General features: G+C 36.3%; 1 protein-coding gene and 2 long non-coding RNA genes across 5 annotated transcripts in view; all 3 read right to left on the reverse strand.

The window, feature by feature from the left end:
• LOC139143895 (TNF receptor-associated factor 2-like) overlaps positions 1 to 26219 on the reverse strand; it is a 125424-nt gene that overhangs the window by 11526 nt on the left and 87679 nt on the right. The gene's annotated exons all lie outside the window — the stretch shown is intronic.
• LOC139143899 (uncharacterized) lies at positions 14 to 11994 on the reverse strand. Its single transcript, XR_011554689.1, has 3 exons — positions 11750 to 11994; positions 4611 to 4724; positions 14 to 1162 (listed from the first exon to the last, which is right to left on the reverse strand). It is a non-coding gene; the product is annotated as an uncharacterized lncRNA (long non-coding RNA).
• Positions 18842 to 26219, reverse strand: part of LOC139143894 (uncharacterized) — a 58606-nt gene continuing 51228 nt past the window's right edge. For all 3 annotated transcript variants that reach the window (XR_011554686.1, XR_011554685.1, XR_011554687.1), the window contains exon 5: positions 18842 to 25949. This is a non-coding gene — a long non-coding RNA (uncharacterized lncRNA). The remainder of the gene's footprint in view (positions 25950 to 26219) is intronic.

Raw genomic sequence — 26219 nt, forward strand, 5'->3', positions numbered from 1 at the left:
TACTTACCTCAGTAAGTTGCTGATGCAAGGTTTACAGAAACGGTGGCCACATTGACTTTGATGCGGGTCGTTCAGCAGCAATTTACAATAAACACAGGTGTATTTTTCATACTGGTTTTCTTGTTCCCTCAAAGTCTCCAGAGGATAACCAGCCATTTTGACAAGCCGATATGTGGATACTAATTATATATTGAGTCTATTTTATGTCTTATTCAACACCTGATTTTGGTATACTTCGCTCTGGGACATTTAATGTTAGACCTCGCCCGATCGAAATGGCGTGAGTCAAATTTTGCCTTTGGGTTATCACTTTCTTTCTCGTAGAATTTAGGTATTTCACGGGACTTGATCGAAAGCAAAGCTATACTATAGTAATCTAAATATGTACGTTTAAAATATTCTCTCCTATTCTCACTTTGCAATTTTCTCATTAACAAATAAAGCGGATATATGAGTGTTGTAGAATATCGATAGCGACTTCGGAAGTGTAGGATATCTTCGATGACAAAATCACTATGGCGAGAAGGGCGGGTGCCAGGTTAATTAGAGGCCTGTTGAAACTGAGATTGAGAATAATAAGGGAGATTTCTTAAACACTGGCATAGATTCGTGAACAAAAACTTAAGCTGCAACGCCATCAAGTTATGTGAACATGGGAAACATATGGGTGTCCAACAGGTTTACAAATATTACACACAGCCCGTGCATATGATCGCCCATGATCGTCTTCCATGACGGCCACTATATTGGTTTTGTCTGTAAGAATCTGAGGTTAGTTAGCGAGATTTGCAGTAACTAGCCTCAAGAAATAGAATTGGTCGTCAAGAAGATGTTCGAGGGAGTAATTTTTTTTTTTTTGGTTTGTGTTTACCTAATAAACAACTGAACATTTAGAAAACTCTTTGATGATTTGACGTTAGGGCCCAAAAGCTGAAAATGCAAATAATTACATGTATAATTACATGTATATTATATAGATATCTGGGATGTACTTTTGTTACACGTTACTAAATCAACGGAAGAAACAGTATGAGTATGTTAGCATTTAAACAGATTTAGTAAAGGCTAATGAACAAACACTGAAGAACATAAAGTTCACTGTGATTCAAAGTACTCACGTACATTTTATCATTGTTAACACTTGTACCGTACGTTTTTGATTCTGCAAATATAAATACGAAAAAATCATGTAAAATTATTTTTAATGTTCCAAGACAAGAAATTGACCTTTTTAATCAAACAATTCTCCGATGGTTAAGCTCAGAATCCCCGTAAATTATACATTTTCTGAAAGCCTAAATATAGGGTAACCACAATGTCACTATTATTTACATAACTATCACGTGACAGGTAATTTGCATAACCTTTCGAAAATCGGTTTTCCCCCTGTTTTGTCTAAATACTTCAAAATATCTGACTCAAACCTGCTGGAATGCAAGCTGTCACAACGCATTTCCAAAACGCATCTAAAATTTTTTGTATCTCGCTTAGTATTGGGGGTTGAAGGTTGAGCACAATATTAAAGAAATTAACTAAGGTTAAATTCACCGCTCTGGAAGTTTTTCTGGCATAAAAATTGTTCAAGAAGGTTTTAAAAAATTCCGAGACACACTGTGAAAGATCCTTAGAACAGCTTGCATTCACACAAATTTCAGCCACATATCTCAAAGCTTTGAAACAAAACAGGAAAAAACCGATTTTTGAAAGGTTATGCAAATTACCTTCACCTGACAGTTATGTAAACAATGGTGACACTATGGTTATAAAAATGTTTCCCTATATCTATGCTTTCCGAAAATATATAATTTACGGGGGTTCTGAGCTTATTAACCACTAGAGAATCGTTAGCTTAAAAAGGTCAATTTCTTAACTTGGAACCTTAAAGAGCCGCCCTTTCCTTCTGAACATTCATACATTATACCTTTAAATTATCGACATATTGCAAGCACATGCCTATTTCTAAAACTTGCTGATCCAGTGAATTTTCGCTTAGGTAGACAGTATATATGTAGTTCCTTTCGAGTATTGTTGATTTTGCCATGGTGCCACAACGCAAACGCCGACGGTGCCTTACTTAACACAAAAGCTTGTTATGACATGTAACGGATCTTTTAATTAAATTATTGGCTTGAATTTTATGAAACTTGTAATCGGCAGAATTAACAAAACTATTATTTGTTTCTGAGATACACGGCAAAAATATGTGAGGATACCCGATAGGCGTTCATATGCTTGTGTATGTAAAAACAACTAAGTCTAGTTTATTGCGGAGATGAACTGATTCAAAAGTGTCCGAGTTTCCAATGAAACGGGGCAGATTCCCTTTTCTAATTTTGTTTCCTGTACCTGCACTAGCTAATATATGAAAATACGAAAATGATCCTATAACGCCGAATAAAAATGAAATAAAAAGCAATCAACGTCTTTAATAGTCTATTTGAAAGTAAAGATCTCGATCGAAAATGTTGTCTGAATTTACTGTAGTCATACACTCCCTAGAAACGTAATTTTTCATCAAGCAAATAAATAAAAGCGATGGTTGGGAAGCGCGATTGTGATTTAGTTTCTTCCAGGAGTTTGATGATGGATAGGCAAAACATAAGCAAAGAGGTCGAGGTTGGCACTATGTAGCGGGAAAGGACCACAGAGAGTTGTTCAGTGGAGAGAGGGAATGAGGAGATTTTCTGGAGAGGAAAGGGAAAACTACTGGGCGAATCTTTCAAATCGTAGCATTTGGGAGCATTTACAGGAGCTTGATTCAATTAGGGGCCTCAACATTTATACTATTTTTCAAATAGGTCAGGATAGCATTTAAACTGTTAAACGTGCAATGTCTCTGAAGCTACTGTAGACGTGGATGGTACAGAGAACGTACATAGCATAATGCCAGATATAGTGGTTGCAGAGGTAATTTGGCAATACAATGTTATCTTTTGGCAAAAGAACTATTTTAGTATGGCTCATACTTCAAGACCCCTTATATTTAGAGACATTTATCAATAACCGGAATAGAAAAATGCCATCTATACCTATAGTTTCTTTTTATCTGTCTCTCACACAAGGGGGACACTCACACAGGCAGTCTGATAAAAAATCGCGATACCTTTCAAGATCCATTAGACAAGCGGTTTCTGTGACAGTACTCAATGCCTTTCGGTGTCAGGACATCTCTGTATGAACAACATTTACTTTAAGTGTCATCAAATTTGACGCATTCTTACTTGATACATTACTCTTTATGGGGCTTGAACTCACAATATCTACAATGCTAATTCATACTAAGATAGACACAAAGACTGACGACAGAAGCCTTACGAATATTATCACAATAGCTTCTTTTGACAATAGTCTACATTTGCTATTAATTGTTAAATTCTAAAATAATCTACTGGTTAATAGATGTTGGTAATTTCAGGAGCGTCGCTATGCTTGCTGACGGTCAGTAACGAGCACACAAATATTGACGGCGTTTTGTCATAGCTGCGTCATCTCACACTAAAGACGAGTTACGACAACGTGCGGTCCAGTTTCGGCTACCGAAAAAACCGATCCTATACCAGAGACGACCGAGGCCCTCATGCGATGATCGGAAAATCGCTTTTTGGCGTACTTATACTTGCTTAGCAATGCATGACCAACTTAAACACTGTAATAGTCGGCAGACATGAGATTTTTTATGTTCAAAAGGCCGTTTTAAACAATTATGCATGTCAAAGAGCTTATAAGAAAAATACCTGCAAATGTAGTAATGCATAGTACTCTGGGCAGGTAAGTCTGTGGTGCGGTTACCACATGGTGGTGACTGTGTGTGTCTGAGTAGGTTTGAATTTCATGCCAGGCGCGCGTAGAATAGTGGGGTAATTTTCAGCTATTATTTACCAGTAGATGGTATTGGGGTATTATTTCTTTTGATTCATTTGAAATTGCGAGCATCAGTGTAGTCTATAAATTTTACAAGTTTGGCTAAGAAGAAGCGCGTGAGGTAACAGCAAAAGTGACGACATGGACACACCACCAAAAATAATGTTGGGATCCCTCATAATGTGGTCAATTTCTGAAAGGTAATTTTAATGTTGCAGACAAGTACAACAGCCCGAGGAACTCTGAATTTTACGCGCAAAGTCATTTTGAAAAGCACCAGCCCTCCCTCCCGGTAATATCTGTCCACTCCTTTATTTTGCTATGTTGCCGTTTCGCGATTTAGTCGATTATAATTAGCCATATTCGCGGCACCTTACACTACGGACCAGTTCAAACAGCGTGAAATGCACCCGGGCTATGCACTCAACAAAGAGACCTGCGTACTTAGGGACCCGTCATTATTTACGATATGGGGGTCGGAGGAATCTGGGGGTCACTCAAAAAATAGAACGCTGGAAGCTAGGTGCTCAAAATGTGGCGAGCAAATTTATCATGGTTTGCAGGGGGGTTCTCGAAATTTCAGAATTTCCGATGAAATTTCTCCCAACCCGGGCTCCCTTATCTGTCTGTGCCGCAATATTGAATAATCACATTCTGAGTGCAAACATTTATTCTCCATGGTTTGAGCTTGAAAAAATAAGCAAATAAATTAATGTTATTTTTCAAATGTGAATGTTAGGTCACCTTACCTTACTCGTTGCCCGTAATCTTACAGCCTATTGAGTGGCGGAGACGCACTGCTCTTTCTCTGTCTGTTGAAGTGACGCCAGGTGGAAATCTCTGAGCACTGCAAAACTGGACACCTACAACGGATTGCCGAGCAAAGGAAAGAGTTATCTAGGTAATTCACTAGGAAATTAAGCAAAGAAGCCAATTATCAACTTCTTGCCGATGTCGTCTTTCGATTCCGGGTACTGCTGACACGTAATGTAATTGCGCAATGTTGACTGTGTAAGGGTATGAATATTCAGCACAGAGGTGGCTGCTTGTTATTAACATTTGTTGGTTGGGGTAGAACCTATACGCATCGTAGTAATATATAGGAATACACTAGGCCGCGACGTAAGTTCACTTGCTTTGGTATGCCTGCAAGCTTATTTTCTGCTAACATTTGAATGGTATGTACCGAAGTCTTGCAGTAACTTTGTTAGCATTAACATTACTGTTGAAGGTAAATGAATTTATTCCATTCCTAATGAAGCCACGTGTCTTTGGTGCCATGGCACTGTCCATTAGCCATGAAGGTGCGACATAGGGTTACTCTTTATAATCAGAGAAAATCGTCCTATCTGTCTAAGTAAGAGAGTTCCTGCAGCATGACAACATAGTGCTCTAATAGGATAATATTTTCGATGTTATCCGATAAAACAACAGTATATTCGAATTTTCCACAATACGCTTCAGTCACTTGACAATAGCTTAGATGTTAGAAGCTATTCTAAATTTATCAGATTATTTCAGATAAAAAGCATGTCGGGCATCGTTCATTTCCCTAACCTTTTAATAGTAGACTCTAACTTGATGTTAGATGATATAATCTAGTTTATCCGATAATATCCAATAAAATAGCATGTCGGGCGTATGATACAAATTGCCGCGAGCCCCATTAAATCGCGCTATCGCGATTTAAAGGGGCTCGCGGCGAATTCTCCATTTCAATTATTTCTTTTTTCCGATATTATCCGATAAAAAAGCATGTCAGGCATCGGCGACCTTACCCACTTCCCAACCCTCCTATGTTAGACTGTAACTTAGACGTAAGGCAGTTTTATCGATTTTATCCGTATTATCCGATACAATAGTATGTTGGGCATCGACGAATTTCCTAACCTTCTAATTTGAGACTATAACTTAGATGTTGGACGATGTTATCGGTTTTGTTCGATATTATCCGATAAAACAACGAGTCGATGATCGACTACTTTCCCGACTTTCTAATAATAGACTCTAACTTAATTGTCAGACGATATTATCGATTGTGTTCCGATAATATTCAATAAAAAGCATGTCGGGCATCGGCGACTCCCTAACCTTCTAATTTCAGACTTTAACTTAGATGTCAGACGATATTATCGATTTTATCCGATATTATCCTATAAAAAAGCTGTTCAGGCAATCGCAGTGATAGTGCGATTTAAAGGAGCTCTCGGTAATTTCTCCGTTTCAATTATTTCTTTTTTTCCTAATTGGTCAGAATAGCATGTACAATTGAAATATTCTCAAAAAACCGACTGATTTATATATCTTGGACATTTCAGTAGCATTGCCATGCATGCCGGTGGTCAGGGACCAGTACACAAATACATGTACATATAATGACGTAATTTTATCATAGCCGATTCACCTCACACAACAGACCAGTTCAAACAAAGTTCAGTCCAGTTCCTTGTAGAGGGAAGTGAAAACTAGAAAAATTATCGTCGGGGGAGCGGTCTTTCAAATCGTAGCAATAGGGCGATTCAAAGGGCCCGCGGCAATTTGCCCCGTAAAATTGTGGAAAGAATTCCTGAAGGTCCCAACTCCATTTTTATGTACGATATACAACACTTTTCAGTATGCTAACCCTAAAGCCAACCCTTACCCTACATCTAAAACTCTCCAAAATTTTATTTGTTATGCTTCTTCGATAGAATGTCAGCGATTGAAGTGATTTCTTGGTATGAAGCGGCCTAAATGAACTTTTGCCAAATTTGTCGTTGTTTTTCGCATTGGTCAATAATGGTGCGGCATGGCAAATCCATTGTGCATTTTGTGATAAAGCACCAAACTTGGCTCAGATGTGTCTTAATATGTGCTGAACAAATTCAGATACCGAGCAACTAAAAATCTACCGAAGCGTTGCCATGGCAACCATTTTTTCCAAATGGCTGCCAGACAGGTATTTCTCACCTAGTAAATGTCAACTGCAGAAGTTGTTGGGTAACTTTAGGTTGGATATTTTCAATAAGAAACAGTGAAAAGAGTTATTTGAAAATTCTGTTAAATTGTCTTTACCACCTGACTTGTTAAACGGGTAAATACAGACAAAAAACACAATTCTTATGCATACAATGCACGGTATTAGATCCTATAAAAGGATGACGCTATGTCAGCAGTCAAGAAATGTTAGGCCGAGGGCTAGAGGGGTCTACTTGCACCCCCAGGATAACAAACCTGTCTTTGTAGAAGCCTTGGGATCCCTAGAATACGAAATAGAATTTTGACAGAAAAAATATAGGGATGCAATAACTGTTATGGTCGACTTTTGAACGATACCGCAAAATAACCATTTTGCTACCCACGTGCATTTTTCTTGTAGTACTTGTAAGTCATCTGCTAAGTTTTTTTAACATAACCTGACTTGTCGATTATCATTAGAATGGAAATTTATTCCTCTTTAAAATGGCATATGTAATATGCAATATCTTCGATAGATTTTTTATGAAATGGGACCAAAACTTACCCAATACCCCAAAAATCTGAAATTCTACCAATTTTTTACCTTGGCATAACACAAAAGGCAATGCTTTGTATGACATCTGTTTATTTGCTACAGGTACATGTCAAAATGTGAAATAGACTTTTGATAGGAAAAATATTGGGATGCTATAGGTCTACCGGTCATACTTTGAAGGGTACCGCAAAATTACAGTATTGCCAACTCGCATGCGTTTTTATTAAACCTGTCTTCTTGCAAATAATCTGCTGAGCTTATTTTTTTACATAACCTAGCTTGTGGGCTAACAGTGGAAAGGGATTTTATTCTTCTTTTAGATGACATATTTTAATATGTAATATCTTTCATAGCTTTTATAAAATATGACCAAAACTTACCCTATACCCCAAACTTTATATTGCAAAATTACTGTCACTGCTTATCTCAAATTCTACCAATTTTTACCTAAACATATAACAAAGGGCAATTCTCTGTATGCAATCTGTTTTATTAGCTACGGAGACATATGAAAATATGAAAGAGACTTTTAACAGAAAAAATATTGGAAAAGGGAACTGTAAAGTCAAAGTATTGCAAATCGCATCTTTTTTGTTGAACGTCAAATTCTACAATTTTTCAACCTAGAACATATAATAAAGGGAACGTTCAAAACGTTCAAAATTTGGTAATAGCTTTTCAGTAATTGTGTGTCACTGAATGTGCAAATGATTTATTGTGAATACTGAACTGCGTAAAATCTCTAAGGTTTATGTTTCAATTTGGACTGGAGTGTCACTGTTTGTATAGGAAGGTTCCCATTTGATCAGATAATTGGCCAGCCAACACTACCTTGCTTAGGTCTTGGGTGTATGTGTCAAGTGGATAACAAGAAAATGATTGGCAAATATGTAGGATTGTCGTTTAAACTTGTTGTCTTAGCCTATTGCATAACACATGGAAATTAATAAAATACTCGCCAGCTGACTAGCCATGCAAAAGCAAGCAGAGATCCGGGGAGTGCCAAGCAGGGACATGACGGACAAAAGTGCAGGATTGTGTTTTAGCTTTGCTTTCCCTACCTTTCATGTTTGTTAAAACAAAAGAAAGTGGAGTAATACAATTTAATTTATGGTGCCACGTTTTTGCATTTCAATAACAAATTATGTACGACCAAGAAATTAGTACTAAAATATACGATGTTCAAAATATTCATAGGCATGAATCCATATTCATGCAATACACCATTGACATTGAAATAACTATAAAACCAATATCTAAATCATGAAATAGATATCAAATTACACAAGAGCAGTTTCATGAGAAATAAATTATGAAAAGTAATGTATAAAATATAGTATATATAGCCGAAAAATAATATAAAAATATGATCGTTTTCTCCACGTGGTCAAATTTTAAACGGCCGCACTTATGTACTAATTGTAGTTACATGATAAATCTCTAACATTGACAATTATGGGGATAAGAGATTTCCCCCAAAATGCTATTGTTTTTAACGTTAAAACTAGAAGGTTTGTTATACAGTAATATATCAGTTTGCTTTTTTGTACGTAGGCCTACGCGTGAATGTAGATGAACAAGAGTGAGAGATCGGGTAAATTCCCCTCACAATTTCCCATGTCAGGCCTTGTGATTCAGAACACCCTGCAAAACTTGTCAATGGGCCGACTGACTTATAAAAATTAGAAAAGATAATTAGTCAATGTCAAAATATTGCACATATTCAACATTTCTACTCAAGAACACTCCATCCATTGGAAGAACATGGAATAGGCTGTTCTTATACTGTTGCTTACTCCCCACCACAGCCATGGGCCGATTTAGGCCTATTTGCAAAACCTGGTGAGTGTCACATGTACCTGCTACAACTCTAAAAATGCTTAGAACTGGTGCATCAACGATTACAAATAAGAACAAAATAAAAAAACTCTGAACAGTACCTTCTGATAATCTAACTACACAGAACAGCTGACAGCTGATCATCGTATAAAACATTCAATTTGACAATTTTGAATCTTCCACTTTTGCCTTCTTGCAACCATATTGTCAATAATTTTATTAAGAGAACCCGTTTTCTGGTAAAATGAAATTATAAAACAATAAAACATGCAAATAGTAATCTTAATATGCATTTATGATGGTAATACATCCACTATTCACCACAGAATCATCCGTAAGAGCAGCAACTATGTGATTTTACAGTAATTGATGGTCGTCATATTTAAAATGGCCGCCACACCAGAACGAGGCTCTACTTGTGAGGGATTCATATCCAAATTGATTTTAAAACAAATAAATATGCAAATGGTAATCTTAAAAGGCATTTATGATGGAAATATGTCTCTGTTCACCACAGAATCATCTGTAGAGCAGCAACTATGGGATTTTATAGTGACTGATGGTCGCCATATTTAAAAATGGCCGCCACACCAGAACGAGGCTCAACCTGGGGTGGCTCGGTATCCAAATTGAATTTATATTATGATAATCTACATTCGTACAAAATTCCATGCTTTTATCACAAAATGCACAATTGTTATGAAAAGTTTGGTTATGCAGCACTACTACAAGGGAATATGTACAATTATTTAATTTTTCCAAAAATCGACAAGTTTTAAATATTTGGGGCACTTCAGCAGCATTGCATTATTGCGGACGGTCAGGAACGAGTACACAAATAAAAACATTGACGTCATTTTCTAATGGCCGACTAACCTCACACCACAGACCAGTTCAAAGAAAGTGCAGTCCACTTCCTTGCAGAGGGAAGGGAAACTGTCGGGGAGGGGGGATCTTTCAAACCGTAGCAATAGGGCCATTCAAAGAGGCTCGCGGCAATTTCAACGTAAAAATTGTGGAAAGAGTTCCTGATGGTCCCCAATCCTATTTTTATATACGATATACAACATTTAAGTCTGCTAACCCTAAAGCCAACCCTAACCCTACTTCTAAACCCCTCCAAAAATATATTGCTGTGCTTCTTCAAAGGAAAGTCGCGATTAAAATGAGTTTTAGGTATGAAGGGGCCTTAATGAAATTTTGCCCCTTTTTTACTGTTTTTCAAAGTGGTCAGGGTTAGATGTAAAATTGTTAAATTTTCCAAAAATCGACAATTATATATCTTGGACATTTCCGCAGCATTGCCATGCATGCTGGCGGTCAGCAACGAGTATACAAATAGATACATTGACGTCATTTTATCATGACCGATTCACCTCACACCACAGACCAGTTTCAAACGACTATGGTAATCTGAGAAATGACGAAATCACGATTTTTTCCAAATGACAAAATGAAGAAATAAAGAAACTGCACACAGAGAAATTACCTGCCACCTAGAGTATGCTTTATTATCGATGTTAAGCCGAAATACCCGGGTGCACACTGCAATCTGCACGCTGGAATCCAAAGCCCGTGTGTATGCCGTACAGGTTGAAAATTTATAAGAAAATCTGCTGAGTTTCATCTGAATAAATTCAAATTCAGTGAATCTGTACATATTTGGATCCCCAATATCGAAGTTAGCACCGAAAGTACGATAAATTCGGCGAAATCGCGCGATCGCGAACCTGGAAATTGACAGCGGCGCACAAAACTACGTGTACCTCGAGTTTAGGGACAGACCATTAGATCTTGGGAGGGGTTGGTCACGATCAGATTGTTAAAAAATTGTACAATTGAAAATTTCAAATTTTATTTTTTTTAAATGAGAATAGATTTGCAAATTTTTCTGAGTCTTGCAGATTTATTTTACTCAACTGTGTTTCTGAATATTTTGTTTATTTTGCAATGTAGTGTAAAGTTTTTTCACAAAACTTTCTGTTCTGAATTTTTTTCCGTTTCTGACCACCCCCTCCCAATATGTAAAGGTTCGTCCCTTAGATCTCAAACATTTATGTGTGTGCTAAGGAATGTCTGTGATTATAAAGTGATTTCTTGGTATCGGGAGCCTAAATGAACTCTTGCGCAATTTTTGACACACAGGGAGGTTGGCCATTGTTTGTTGCGGATAGAAATTAGGGAGGTCACTTGTTTTAGCAAATACGCTTTAAGGATCACTATTTTAAGCGAGGAGTCATTTTGAAAAACTGGCCCTCCACCTGGTGAATTCTGTCCAGTCCCTTAATTCACTTTTACGCCTTTTAGCGATTTTGGTCGATTATAATTAGCCATAGCCGTAGCACCTCACACCACAGACCAGTTCAAACAGCGTGAAATTTAATTGACCCGGGCAATACACTAAACAAAGAGATGAACGCACTTAACATCTATATCTATCCGTGACCGCAAAACTGAATAATCACATTCTGAGTGCAACCATTTATTCTCCATGGTTTGAATATGAAATAAATAAGCATATGCAAATTAACTTTATGTTTCAAATCTGAATCTTACCTCATCTTACCTTACTCGTTGCCCTTAGCTTACAGCCTATAGAGTGGCGGAGAAGCACTGCTCCTACACTGTCTGTTGAAGTGACGCCAGGTGAAATTTTCTGAACACAGCAAAACTGGACACCTTCAATGAATTGCCAAGCAATAAAATGAGTTATATTTAGGTAATTAACTAGGTACGTAGCAAAAGAAGACAATCTTCAACTTGTTGTAAATGTCGTCTGTCGATTCGGGGTGCTTGTGAGACGTAATGTAAACGCGCAATATTAACAATGTAAGGGTATTATTATGCAGCACACGGGTGACTGCTTGATATTAACATAGTGGGTTGGGTTCAAAAGGTAAAAGCATGGTAATCATATCGGGGAATGCACTACGCTGCGACGTAAAGTTTACATGCTTGGCTATTCCTGCCGGGTGTTTTTTTTATTTGTTTTGTTGTTGCTGTTCTTTTTTAATTTACGTCAAGCATTCTGTTCTCACATATCGAGACCATCAAGCAGTGTTTTGCTATCGTTATACCACTACTGAGTAGTCGTCACTGTTTTTTTAACAAATTGTTGCTCCAGCGGTTTTCAAAAACTTTCAGAAGTAGAAAACTCGGCCTGCTAACATTTGAATGGTATGTACCGAAGTCTTACAGTAACGTTTTCAGCTAGGTTGTGTGTGAACACTGCTGTCGTTAGCAAACGAATATCAATAAATGTAAATCCATTCCAAAGACGCAACGTGTCTTTGACGCTATGGCACTGTCCATGAACCATGAAGGCGCAACATAGGCTTATTCTTGATTATCAGAGAATATCGCCGACGATGTCTAAGTTGGAGAGTTCCTGCAGAATGAGAACTGATTGCTCTAGTGTAGATATTATCGATATTATAAACTAAACGACTGTATGCGCATTTTCCATCAATATGCTTCTAATATTAGACTCTAACTTAGACGTTAGATGACAATATCGATTTCAATCGATAATATCCGATAAAACAGCATCTTGGGCATCAACCACCTCCAACCCTTTCTAATGTTTGACGCTTACTTAAATATTAGACGATATTATCGATTTTATCTGATAACATCTGAAAAATAGCATGTCATGCATGGATCACTCCCCTAACCTTCTAATTTTAGACTCTACCTGAGACGTTAGACGATATTATCAATATTATTCGATATTATCTAGTAAAACAGCATGTCGGGCCTCTGCCACTTCCTGATCTTCTAATATTACGCTTAAGTTAATGTTAGACGATATTATCTATTTAATCCGATAATATCCGATAAAACAGCATCTCGGGCTTTCGCCACTTCCCAACCCTCCTATATTCAATTCTTACTTAGATTTTAGACAATATTATCGATTGTGTTCGATATTATCCGATAAAAACGTAAGTACAGGCATCGGCGACCTTTCTAACCGTCTAATTTTGGACTCTAACTAGATTTTAGACGATAATATCTATTTCATCCAATATTTTCAGATAAAACAGCATGTCAGCATCGGATAGATCCCAACCCTTCAAATATTAGTCGCTAACTTAGATGTTTGATGGTATTATGGGTTTTATTTTACATTATGCGATAAAACGGCATGTCGAGCATCGGCCACTTCAAAACCCTTCTAATATTAGCCTGCAACTTAGATATCAAACGATTTTATCGATTTTTATCCGATAATATCGGATGAAACAGTATGTCCGTCATTGGCCACTTTACTTCCCCACCTTCCTATTATTAGACTATAACTTAGATGTTAGGCAATATTAACGATTTTATCCAATATTATCCGGTAAAACAGCATGTTGGCATAGGCCAATTTCCTAACCTTCTAATTTTAGACCTTACCTTAGATCTTAAACGATATTATCGATTTTATCCTATATTATCATATAAAACAGAATGTCTACTCTTTTAATATTAGACTCTAACTAACATTAAGATATTAGAGACGATTTTACCAATTTTATCAGATAAAATCCAATAAAACAGCATGTCAGCTATTGACCACTTCACTTCCGAACCCTTCTTATATCAGACTCTAAGTTAGATGTAGAACGATATTATCGATTTTATTCCATGTTATGCAATAAAAGAGCATGCCGCGCATATGCCATTTCCCCATCCTTCTAATATGAACCTCTTTGTAATATATGAGACGATTTTGAGACTATTTCGATCATCTTCTATTTGCTATACTTACCTTCAGTCAATACGCTTCAGTCACTTGACAATAGCTTAGATGTTAGAAGCTATTCTAAATTTATCAGATTATTTCAGATAAAAAGCATGTCGGGCATCGTTCATTTCCCTAACCTTTTAATAGTAGACTCTAACTTGATGTTAGATGATATAATCTAGTTTATCCGATAATATCCAATAAAATAGCATGTCGGGCGTATGATACAAATTGCCGCGAGCCCCATTAAATCGCGCTATCGCGATTTAAAGGGGCTCGCGGCGAATTCTCCATTTCAATTATTTCTTTTTTCCGATCAAAAAAGCATGTCAGGCATCGGCGACCTTACCCACTTCCCAACCCTCCTATGTTAGACTGTAACTTAGACGTAAGGCAGTTTTATCGATTTTATCCGGTATTATCCGATACAATAGTATGTTGGGCATCGACGAATTTCCTAACCTTCTAATTTGAGACTATAACTTAGATGTTGGACGATGTTATCGGTTTTGTTCGATATTATCCGATAAAACAACGAGTCGATGATCGACTACTTTCCCGACTTTCTAATAATAGACTCTAACTTAATTGTCAGACGATATTATCGATTGTGTTCCGATAATATTCAATAAAAAGCATGTCGGGCATCGGCGACTCCCTAACCTTCTAATTTCAGACTTTAACTTAGATGTCAGACGATATTATCGATTTTATCCGATATTATCCTATAAAAAAGCTGTTCAGGCAATCGCAGTGATAGTGCGATTTAAAGGAGCTCTCGGCAATTTCTCCGTTTCAATTATTTCTTTTTTTCCTAATTGGTCAGAATAGCATGTACAATTGAAATATTCTCAAAAAACCGACTGATTTATATATCTTGGACATTTCAGTAGCATTGCCATGCATGCCGGTGGTCAGGGACAAGTACACAAATACATGTACATATAATGACGTAATTTTATCATAGCCGATTCACCTCACACAACAGACCAGTTCAAACAAAGTTCAGTCCAGTTCCTTGTAGAGGGAAGTGAAAACTAGAAAAATTATCGTCGGGGGAGCGGTCTTTCAAATCGTAGCAATAGGGCGATTCAAAGGGCCCGCGGCAATTTGCCCGTAAAATTGTGGAAAGAATTCCTGAAGGTCCCAACTCCATTTTTATGTACGATATACAACACTTTTCAGTATGCTAACCCTAAAGCCAACCCTTACCCTAATCTAAACCTCTCCAAAATTTTATTTGTTATGCTTCTTCGAAAGAATGTCAGCGATTGAAGTGATTTCTTGGTATGAAGCGGCCTAAATAAACTTTTGCCAAATTTTTCGTTGTTTTTCGCATTGGTCAAGGAATATGTAAAACTATTAAATTTTCCAAAAATCGGCAAGTTTTAAATATTTGGGGCATTTCAGCAGCATTGCATGCATACTGATGGTCAGGAACGAGTACACAAATAAATACATCGACGTCATTTTATCATGGCCGATTCACCTCACACCACAGACCAGTTCAAACAAAGTGCAGCCCACTTCCTTGCACAGGGAAGTGAAAACTGGTCGTTGGGGAGGGGTATCTTTCAAACCGTAGCAATAGGGCGATTCAAAGGGGCTCGCGGCAATTTCCCTGTAAAAAGTTGTGGAAAAGGATTCTTTACGACACCCAGCCCATTTTTAGGTATGATATACAACACTTTTAAGTATGCGTACCCTAAAACTCAACCGAATCCTAATTCTTAGCCCCTAAAACATTTGTGTGTGTGCTTCTCTGAAGGAATGCTGCGATTATAAAATGATTTCTTGGTATCAGGAGCCTAAACGAACCTTTGCCCAATTTTTTACGCACAGGGAGGTTGGCCATTGTTTGTGCTGATAGAAATTAGGGAGGCCATTTTGTTTCTAGCACATACTTTTTAAGGATCTCTATTTTAAACGCACAATCATTTTGAAAAACACTGGCATTCCCACCTGGTAAATTCTCTCCAGTCCCTTAATACGCTATTTCGCCGTCTCGCTATTTTGTCGATTATAATTAGCAATAGCCGTAGCACCTCACACCACAGACCAGTTCAACAGCATGAAATCGAATGTACCCGGGTAATACACTGAAGAAAGAGTTAAAGCACTCAAAATCTATATCTATTCGTGACCGAATACTTAATAATCACAGTTTGTTAGTGGAAAGATCGATTCTCCGTGCTATTAATATGAAATAAATAAGTAAATGCAAATTACTGTACGTTCAATGTGAATGTTAGGTCACCTACCTTCCTCGTTGCCCCTAAGCTTACAGCCTATAGAGTGGCGGAGACGCCACTGCTCGTACACGTCTGTTCAAGTGACCCTAGGTGAAAATCTCTGAACAACAGCAAAACTGGACACCTATAACGGATTGCCAAGCAATATAAGGAGTTATGTAGGTAATGCACTTGGTATTTAGCAAAGAAAACAATCTTAACTTGTTGCCGATGTCGTCTATGGGGCGCCGAATGTAAAATAATTAGTTTACACATCACATCATAGTCTCTGCCTGGATACACACACACACACACACATACACGTGTACTATGACTTGTGAGACGCCAGTTATAATGACACTTATGGGACCCCTATGTTGCTTTAGTGTTAGAACCACAAAAACAAAAATTCTAAAGTATTCCAGTCAGACTACACATAAATCATAAAAGTTTTTAGAAATAAGCATAAATGACATTTCTGTAGCAGTGTAGACTTATGAAGCCATCCTGGGCTGACCTGAATTATGGATCCGATGGGTGTGATTTATATGCACCCCATAAGCAGTAAAAGTGTGGCCATTTTACAATATAGTACATAGTAAGGCCTTTGAGAGTTTATTTTTCTGCATATGTCAAATTTGACAAGAACCACATCAACTTCCATTGTTGTTGCTATTTCCTTGGCAAAATATTTAGGAACTTGATTGGTGGTCATCCACTCTCTTACTTTATCATTTTCCTGGAGTCTCTTAGTACCGCCTTTCTCTATATAGTCAGAAGAGTGAACATAGGGACGTAGATGAAAAGAAAGCACTGCAGCAATGACTAGTCAATGTACATCACCAATTTCACCAATCTACTTTCTGAGAATCCTTGCCTCACTAACTTTTGTGCTAACAGTCCGTGTCTCACTCAAAAGTCTTCATATGCATTGAATGCTCTACTGTATCTAAGATGTTATGAAATATATATATCATAAGCTGGAGATGATGGTATATTGGTTGACAAAAAGGAAAAGTTTATAATTTCAAAATTGAATGTGATATGCAACGAATTTAAGAGGAAAAGGTGGACATTTATACACTCATGGTATTTATAGTACGCAGTAAGACCATATGTGTGTATTGGAAGAGGAAAAGTAGGGCCATTTATACACTCATGGTATTTATAGTACACAGTAAGACCATGTGTGTGTATCTGTAAGAGGAAAGGTGGGGCCATTTATACACTCATGGTATTTATAGTACACAGTAAGACCATGTGTGTGTATCTGTAAGAGGAAAGGTGGGGCCATTTATACACTCATGGTATTTATAGTACACAGTAAGACCATGTGTGTGTATCTGTAAGAGGAAAGGTGGGGCCATTTATACACTCATGGTATTTATAGTACACAGTAAGACCATGTGTGTGTATCTGTAAGAGGAAAGGTGGGGCCATTTATACACTCATGGTATTTATAGTACAAAGTAAGATCTTGTTGTGTGTTTTAACAAGAACATACCAGATTAAGAATAAAATGTAACTTCAACCTTAGACAGCAACCAACTACACACATGATGAATGATTTGTTGGTCTTATTTTTGATATCAGTTGATATGTTATCTTTGGCAGAAAAAAAGGTGTTTCATCCTTGACATCTTTCAACCAGATATGAACTGAAAATGCTCACGTTTGATCACAAATACAAAATATCAAATTTGTTGATAGGAAACTTTGGAGAGTCTCTTCATACAGTTTTAGATAGGTACAAACAATATTCTGGCGTTTTCTTGATTTGCAATGTGAAAGGTCTCTCATATAGTTAACTATGTACACAAACAATATCGACAGGAAGTTCATGGCGTCAGAAGCAAGGGTTTTGATTAAAACTGTGAAAAGTCTATTGATACAGTTTAATAAGTACACAAATAATATCTCAAACAAGTTAAATGGAGTTCGGAGTAAAGGTTCTTGGTTTTAAGTGGTAATTGCTTAAACCCATTTAATATGCAAATTAGCTTGTAGTTGATAAAAACCTGTAACAAAGTCTCTAGCTACAGTTTAATATTTACACAAATAATATCTCTAACAAACTTCATGGAGTTCAGAGGTTTTTGATTTTGAGTGCTAATTACATAATCCCATTAAATATGAAAATTAGCTTGAGGTTAATTATAAACTATGAAATGTACACAAACAATAGCACCAGCAAGTTTCGTGGAGTTTAGAGTACAAGTTCCTGATTTACAGTGCTAATTTGTTAAATTGATTAAATATGCAAATTAGCTTGTTATTAACATGATACTGCCCAATGTCTCACTTCTCAATAAGAATTTATTTGGCATGATGCTTCTTGAGCTATATTGCTATTCAGATAATAGCTGGCATGGTAAGTTTCAAGGTGATTGGTGCAGTAAATCATGCTGTATAACACTATAGTCATCATGCTTCCCATACACAACCACGTATCAGAAAAATTAAAACTGTGATAGCTTCATTAACATGAAAACCACGCCCATCAAAACCTTTTAAGTTTTAGCCATTTTGGTTCTGAACATGTTTACCAAGTTTGGTTGAAATCTTTTCAGCCGTTCTTGAGATATCATGTATACACACAGACAGACATAGCTAAACCATATGCTCACGTGTGAACACGTGAGCAAAAAATGATGCAGCAACATAGTTTTCTAACTTTTTTATTTTCAACCAACAAGAACGTACAAAAGGCATGAAAACAACATAGGAATGAATGCAGAAATATATGCACAGCAGTGATGCCTGAGGGGATTTTGTTGCACAGCAACAGTTCTGTGGTTTGATTTTTTGTGCACTAATGCATAATTTTGACAGCTTAATATAACAGTGAGATATCTGTACAGCTTTTTTTCACTTAAATTTTCCTCTTGAGATGAAGAAATAAAAGGTTCACTTGGCAGATCTATATTGACATGAATGAGGATGAGAAACAAACTTTTCTTTTGCTGTACTTGAAAAACAATAACAGGATATACTGGTATAAACATGAATAACTATTAATCATATATTTTTACTGCAAATTGCCGACGAAGAAAGAAATTTTCACAGCCGTAATTTTTCTGTTTTGGAACAAGTCATCGTTGATGACACAGTCCCCACTTGTTAATGGGTACTTTGATTACAGGTCCTGTGATAAAAATACTTTGATACAGATGGCACTCAATGGCCAAGAATGAGTTCCATGGTAATGAAAAAACATAAAACCAATGAAGACCACTATCCAAAGGTCATTAAATGAGTCAACCGGGAATTAGTTGACAGGATGTTGCAAAACATTTTTTCATACTATTCTAACACTAATAGATTATCACCGGTACCATATTTCATAAAAGTTTAATGCAGTATTTACAACACTATGAGATCAACATCTGTATCAAGTTTCATCTAATTTGAGGTTGTATCTGTGGATATATCACTCTAATTAGGAAAGTTCATTACATATGCAATTACAAACTAATTAAAATGACACTGATAAATGTCTTTTTCACTGTTAAAGCAATGTGACCTTAACATCTGTACAAAGTTTCATGAACTTTAATGCAGTATTTCTTGACATATCAGCCTAATTATGAAACTTCAATAATTGACATGATACTGCTACATGATGTGAAACAAATGACGAGCATGTATGAAATATGTCAATGTCCTTGTACCAACTTTGAATGATACTGGTGGAAATATGTCTGAGTTATGGCTCACTACATGAGAAAATCGTAACCACCGCCACGCAGCGATATTTGATCTTACTGTTTAAAAAATCAACACGTATATGTATGACATAAGTCAATGTCCAGGTAGAAACTTTGAATAAAATCAGTTGAGACTTGCCAAAGTCATGGCTCTCGACATGAAAAAAACCATAACCAAAATTGCCACCATGTGGCCATATCGGACCATATCGAGAAACAAATCAAAGTACATATTTATATCGAAGTACATATGTATACTATAAGTCAATGTCCTTGTACCTACTTTGAATAAATTTGCTTGATACATGTCTAGTTTAGTTCAGGACATGGAAAATCGTAAATAAAATGGCCGCCTGGCAGCCATATTGGATCGTATCACAAAACAAATTGATGTGCATATCTATGACATTGGTTAATGTCCTTGTACCAACTTTGAATAAAATCCGTTGAAACATGTGTGAGTTATGGCTTTGTACATGAAAAAATTCTAATAAAATGGCCGTCTGGTGGCCATATTGGATTGTATCGCAAAATAAATCAATGTGCATCTGTAGGTCATAGTGCTATGCCTTTGTGCCAAGTTTGAACAAAATTGGTTAAGCAGTGTCTGAGAAACTGTTGATGACGGACGGACGCACACATGGACGGGACCCAATCTATAAGTCCCAGCCGGACTTAGTCCGCGGGGACTAAAAAATAGTGTCAGGGACACTGTGCTCACATGTTTTGAATTGGTACATTTGAGAGTGATATAAACCAGCAACCTAGCTTTTGTATCCTGAAAAGTTCTTGCAGACATATCAAAGTGTGGGTACTGATGAACGTTCACTATTTGATTTGAACTATTCATAAATATCTATAATAAGATAAAGATGACATCTGGCCTAGAAGCTTAATATCTTTTATCCTTGGCACTGGGCGTGGGAGGCACGTCACATTGGAAGGTGTTATCAACTATCAGTGTACATACTTAAGTGGACAAGCGGCCTTGGGACCAATATAGACCCTTTGTGATATATAGGACAATTGAAATGATGACACCCCTAGGAACCTCCATACTAAGTTTCAAATGAATTGGACCAGTGGTTTCAAAGAAGACTTTTAAAACCACAAATTGGAAAGTTGCCCAAACATACAATTATGCAAATTTCATCACACTTCAAACAAATATGACAGAGGTTACCCCTACGAACCTACATACAAAGCTTAAAACCAATTAGAGTGCAGTTTCAGAGGAGATGATTTTTTTTTACCAACAATGGGAAAAATTGCCCCAAAACTACAAATATGCAAATTTCATCACAATGTCATCAATTCCGACTTAAGATCACCCGAAGAAACCTCCATACCAAGTTTCAAATAAATTGGAATTATGGTTTCAGTAAGAAGATTTTTTTAACAAAAATGGGAAACATTGCCCAAAAAATACAATTATGCAATTTAATCACAATATTTGAACAAGTCTGACTGATGTAACCCCTAGGGACCTCAATACCAAGTTTCAAATGAGTCAGACTTGCGATAACAGAGAAGAATCTTTTTTACCAAAAATGGCATTTTTAAAATCTAATTTGCATATTTTTGAAGAAATCACCAAAACGAAAATATCATCCGGGCATTTACACATCTTGCATTCACACTCCAAATATCAAGTCTATAGGTACTACGGTTCTCAAATTATTTGAGTGGACAGACATGACATACATACATACTGATGCCAACTTCAGCCTATACAATAAGCTCACATTGGTAAAGCAAAAGTAAGCTATAAAATCTTCATCAACTCCATGAACTCTAATACATAAAAATGAAGGAACAAGAATTCGATAAGGCTAAATGTAACTCTCAAAACTGTTTTACATGTGAAAGACAACCTATTTGAAAAAAAAGTGAAGAGTATGGTACATCATATATTTTTGTCTATGTTATCAATTGCGAGTTACCACATGAGGGTTCATCACATGCTAAATTCCTGAAAACGTTGGTTTTGCTGTGTTAAAAGACAAAGCGTTTGAACAATTTTGAGCGAAAAAATTGAAGAGTACAGTACTTAATTTAAACATTTAATCAGAATTCAAATTTTGGAGTTACCTAATTTGTTCATCACATGGTTAATTCCTAACTCTGTTGGTTTGCTTTGTGGAAGAAGAACTGTTCAGACAGTTTGAAAGATAATAAATGTAGAATATGAAGAAGATGGTATTCACATATTTTGTTTTTCAAACTTAGGATTGTGGAGTTACCTCATGAGGTATATCAGATGGTAAATTCCTAACTCTATTGGTTTTGATGTGTTCAAAGACAAACTGTTTGTAATTTTTTGGAAGATAACAAGTGAAGACTATAGTGCCGCTGGTAAACATTTTCTTTTCAAAGTTAAAATTTCGAATAACCTCATGAGGTTCAACACGTTGTAAATTACTAACACTGTTGGTTTTGCAGTGTTCAATGACAAATCATTTGAACTTCTGAAATTTGAAAAGATAAGTTGGTTTTGATGTTTTCAACGACAAACTTTTACAACATTTAAAAAAAAACGAGTGAAAAGTATGGTACTTCATGTAAACATTTTAGTTCAGAGTTAAAATTATTGAGTTACCTAATAAGGTTATCACATGGTAAATTCCTAACTCAGTTGTTTTGCTGTGTTCAAAGACAAAGTGGTGGGATTTTGAAATTTGGAAAAATAACAGGTGAAGTGTATGGTATCTGCTGTAAACATTTTGTCAAGAATTAATATTATGGCGTTACCTCATGAGGTTAATCACATGGTAAATTATGAACTCTTTTGATGTGTTTAAAGACAAACTGTGGACATTTTTGAAAGCTAACAAATGTAGTATACGAAGAATATGGTACTTCATGTATTTTTACCCGAAAAATAATAATTTTTGAGTTACACCATGAGATAATCACATTATGAATTCCTATCTCCTGTTGGTTTTGATATGTTCAAAGTCAAACTGTTTGGGCATGTTTAAAAGATAGCAAGTGAAAAGTTAACATATTTTTCCAAATAAAAATATTGAGTTACCTCAAGAGGTTCACCACATGGTAAATCTCAACTCTATTGGTTTTGCTGTGTTTAAAGACAACCTGTTTGGACATTATTGAAAGATAACAAGTGAAGAGTATGGCACTTCACATACTTTTTTTTTCAAAGTTACAGTTTTGTCATTACCTCATTAGGTTCATCACATATAAAATTTCTAACTTTGTTGGTTTTGCTGTGTTCAAAGAGAAAGTGTTGGGAATATTTGGAAGATAACAAGTTGAAGACTAATAGTGATTCATGTTGACATTTTTTTCAAAATTAAAATTTTGGAGTTGCTGTAAGATATTCATCACATGGTAAATTCCTAACACTATTTGTCTTGATGTGTTCAAAGACAACCTGTTTGCATATTTTTGAAAGAAAAGAAGTGAAGAATATGGTATTTCATATCCTTTTTTTCAAAGTTACACTTTTGGAGTTACCTTATGAGAGTCATCGCATGTCAAATTCCAAATTTTGTTGGGTTCTTGATATGGCCAAAAAGAATCCTCATGAGGAAACTCAAAAAGGTCTAATTTTGAAAAAAAATGTGGTACCATAACTTCACTTTTTATATCTCAAAAATATCCAGTTTGTCTTCGAACACACCAAACGCAACAGACCAAGTAGGAATTTACCATGTGTTGAACGTCAGGGGGTAACTTCACAATTACATTAATTCTGAAAAACATTGTACACACAGAAACTCAGAGTCAAGGTAATCTAACAATCTGAATGCAAAACAGCTATCATTATACATCTCCTACAACTGTTTCTTTGCTCTCCTCTCATATGCTATTGCCCTGCTTTTAACATGTGCCATTTCAGCAATTTCAAGTTTCTGTTGCTCAAAACATTTTTTTATTTGCTAAGCATTTTTCAGCTTCGGCCTTTGTGACTATTTTATTCTTTCTAATGTGTGACATGAAATGGCTGTCAATGGCGGCTTCTTCTGCTTCAGTTAAAATTTTGGAATTACCTCATGAGGTTCATCACGTTGTAAATTACTAACACTGTTGGTTTTGCAGTGTTCAATGACAAACCATTTGAACTTCTGAAATTATGAAAGATAAGTTGGTTTTGATGTTTTCAAAGACAAACTTTTTGTAACATTTTAGAAAAACGACAAGTAAAAAGTATGGTACTTCATGTAAACATTTTAGTTCAGAGTTAAAATTATTGAGTTACCTAATGAGGCTAACACTTGGTAATTAATTCCCAGCCCTGTTGTTTTGCTGTGTTCAAGGGCTAAGTGGTGGGATTTTGAAATTTTGAAAAATAACAGTTGAAAAGAATGGTACCTGTTGTAAACATTTTGTCAAGAATTAATATTATGGCATTACCTCATGAGGTTCTTCACATGGTAAATTCTGAATTCTGTTGCTTTTGATGTGTTTAAATACAAACAGTGGACATTTTTCAAGCCAACAAATGTAGTATATGAAGAATATGGTACTTCATGTATTTTTACCCCCAAAAATTATAATTTTGGAGTTACAACATGAGATAATCACATTATGAATTCCTATGTCTGCTGGTTTGATGTGTTCAAATACACACTGTTTGGACATGTTAAATTAAAAGATAGAAAAAAAAATTAACAGTTTTCCAAGTTAAAATTATGGGAGTTACCTCAAGAGGTTCATCACATGGTAAATTCTCACATTTCTGGCCGCTGGGAGTGCGGGATCGACAGTGTGGGAAAAATTGATCCCACACTCTCAGAAACCGTCCCACACTCTGCAGTAAATACTACACGAGCTCTGATTGGATGATAAACAGTCTGTTTTGTTCCACGCGCAAAATGTTATCCAATGGCACGACGAGTAACACACAGACAGAACTACAAAGTAAGCAGGTCAAAGTACAGTGGCAAATGACAGACTTGTCACGATTTTGGAAAATGTTGTACATGTCCAATGTGAATTTAACGCATTTTGTGGTCATGTGAGAAAAAGAATCTCACACACCAAGGACCTGGGATCAGATTTCTCACACCAGTTGGGGATATTTTGTCTCACACGAGCCTGCGGCTCGTGTGAGACAAAATCTGATCCAAGGTCCTTGGGGGTGTGAGATTCTATCATTCCCAACTCTATTGGTTTTGCTGTGTTCAAAGACAACCTGTTTGGACATTATTGAAAGATAACAAGTGAAGAGTATGGCACTTCAGATACTTTTTTTTCAAAGTTACAGTTTTTTCATTACCTCATTAGGTTCATCACATATAAAATTTCTAACTTTGTTGGTTTTGCTGTGTTCAAAGAGAAACTGTTGGGAATATTTGGAAGATAACAAGTTTAAGACTAATGGTGCTTCATGTTGACATTTTTTTCAAAGTTAAAATTTTGGAGTTGCTGTAAGATATTCATCAGATGATAAATTCCTAACACTGTTTGTTTTGATGTGCTTAAAACAACCATTTGCATATTTTTGAAAGAAAAGAAGTGAAGAATATGGTATTTATATATTTTTTTTTCAAAGTTACACTTTTGGAGTTACCTTATGAGAGTCATTGCATGTCAAATTCCAAATTTTGTTGGGTTCTTGATAAGGCCAAAAAGAACCTTCATGAGGAAACTCCAAAAGGCTAATTTCGAAAAGAAAAATATATATGGTACCATATCTTCACTTTTTATATCAGAAAAATGTCTCGTTTGTCTTCGAACACACCGAAAGCAACGGAGCTAGGAATTACCATGTGGTTAACCTCATGGGGTAACTCCACAATATTAACTCTGAAAAACATTTTACATACAGAAACTCAGTGTCAAGGTAATCTAACAATCTGAAAGCAAAACAGCTATCATTATACGTCTTCTACAATTTTTTCTTTGCTTTCCTCTCATATGCTATTGCTCTGCTTTTTACATGCCGTTGCAGCAATTTCAAATTTCTGTTGCTGAGAACTTTCTCATTTGCTAAGCATACTGTTCAGCTTCGGCCTTTGTGACTGTTTAATTATCTCTGATGTGAGACATGAAATAGCTGTCAATGGCGGCTCCTTCTGCTTCAGTTCACGGTACTTACTGGCCAACAGGCTTTTTTCGAACTATAGTGAGGAAATATAGAGAAAATGGTTCATAAAATCAGGCCTCAACAAATTCAAATATCTGTATTTCTCTGAAGAATGGGACCCTTCCTCACTAAAAAGTTGTAGGGGTCCTAGTGCGAAATAGGGAGTCTGTAAAGCAAAATTTGGGGTTAACGCAATCCCTACATAAATACAAACAAACCCCACAAGGCAGCTCAATATGCTGCACACCAGTATCTGTTTGTCTTTAGCTGATTTAACAGTTGTGGGGTCACAGGTTCATGTGGA

Source organism: Ptychodera flava, chromosome 11 (assembly GCF_041260155.1).
Source record: "Ptychodera flava strain L36383 chromosome 11, AS_Pfla_20210202, whole genome shotgun sequence".
NCBI lineage: Eukaryota > Metazoa > Hemichordata > Enteropneusta > Ptychoderidae > Ptychodera > Ptychodera flava.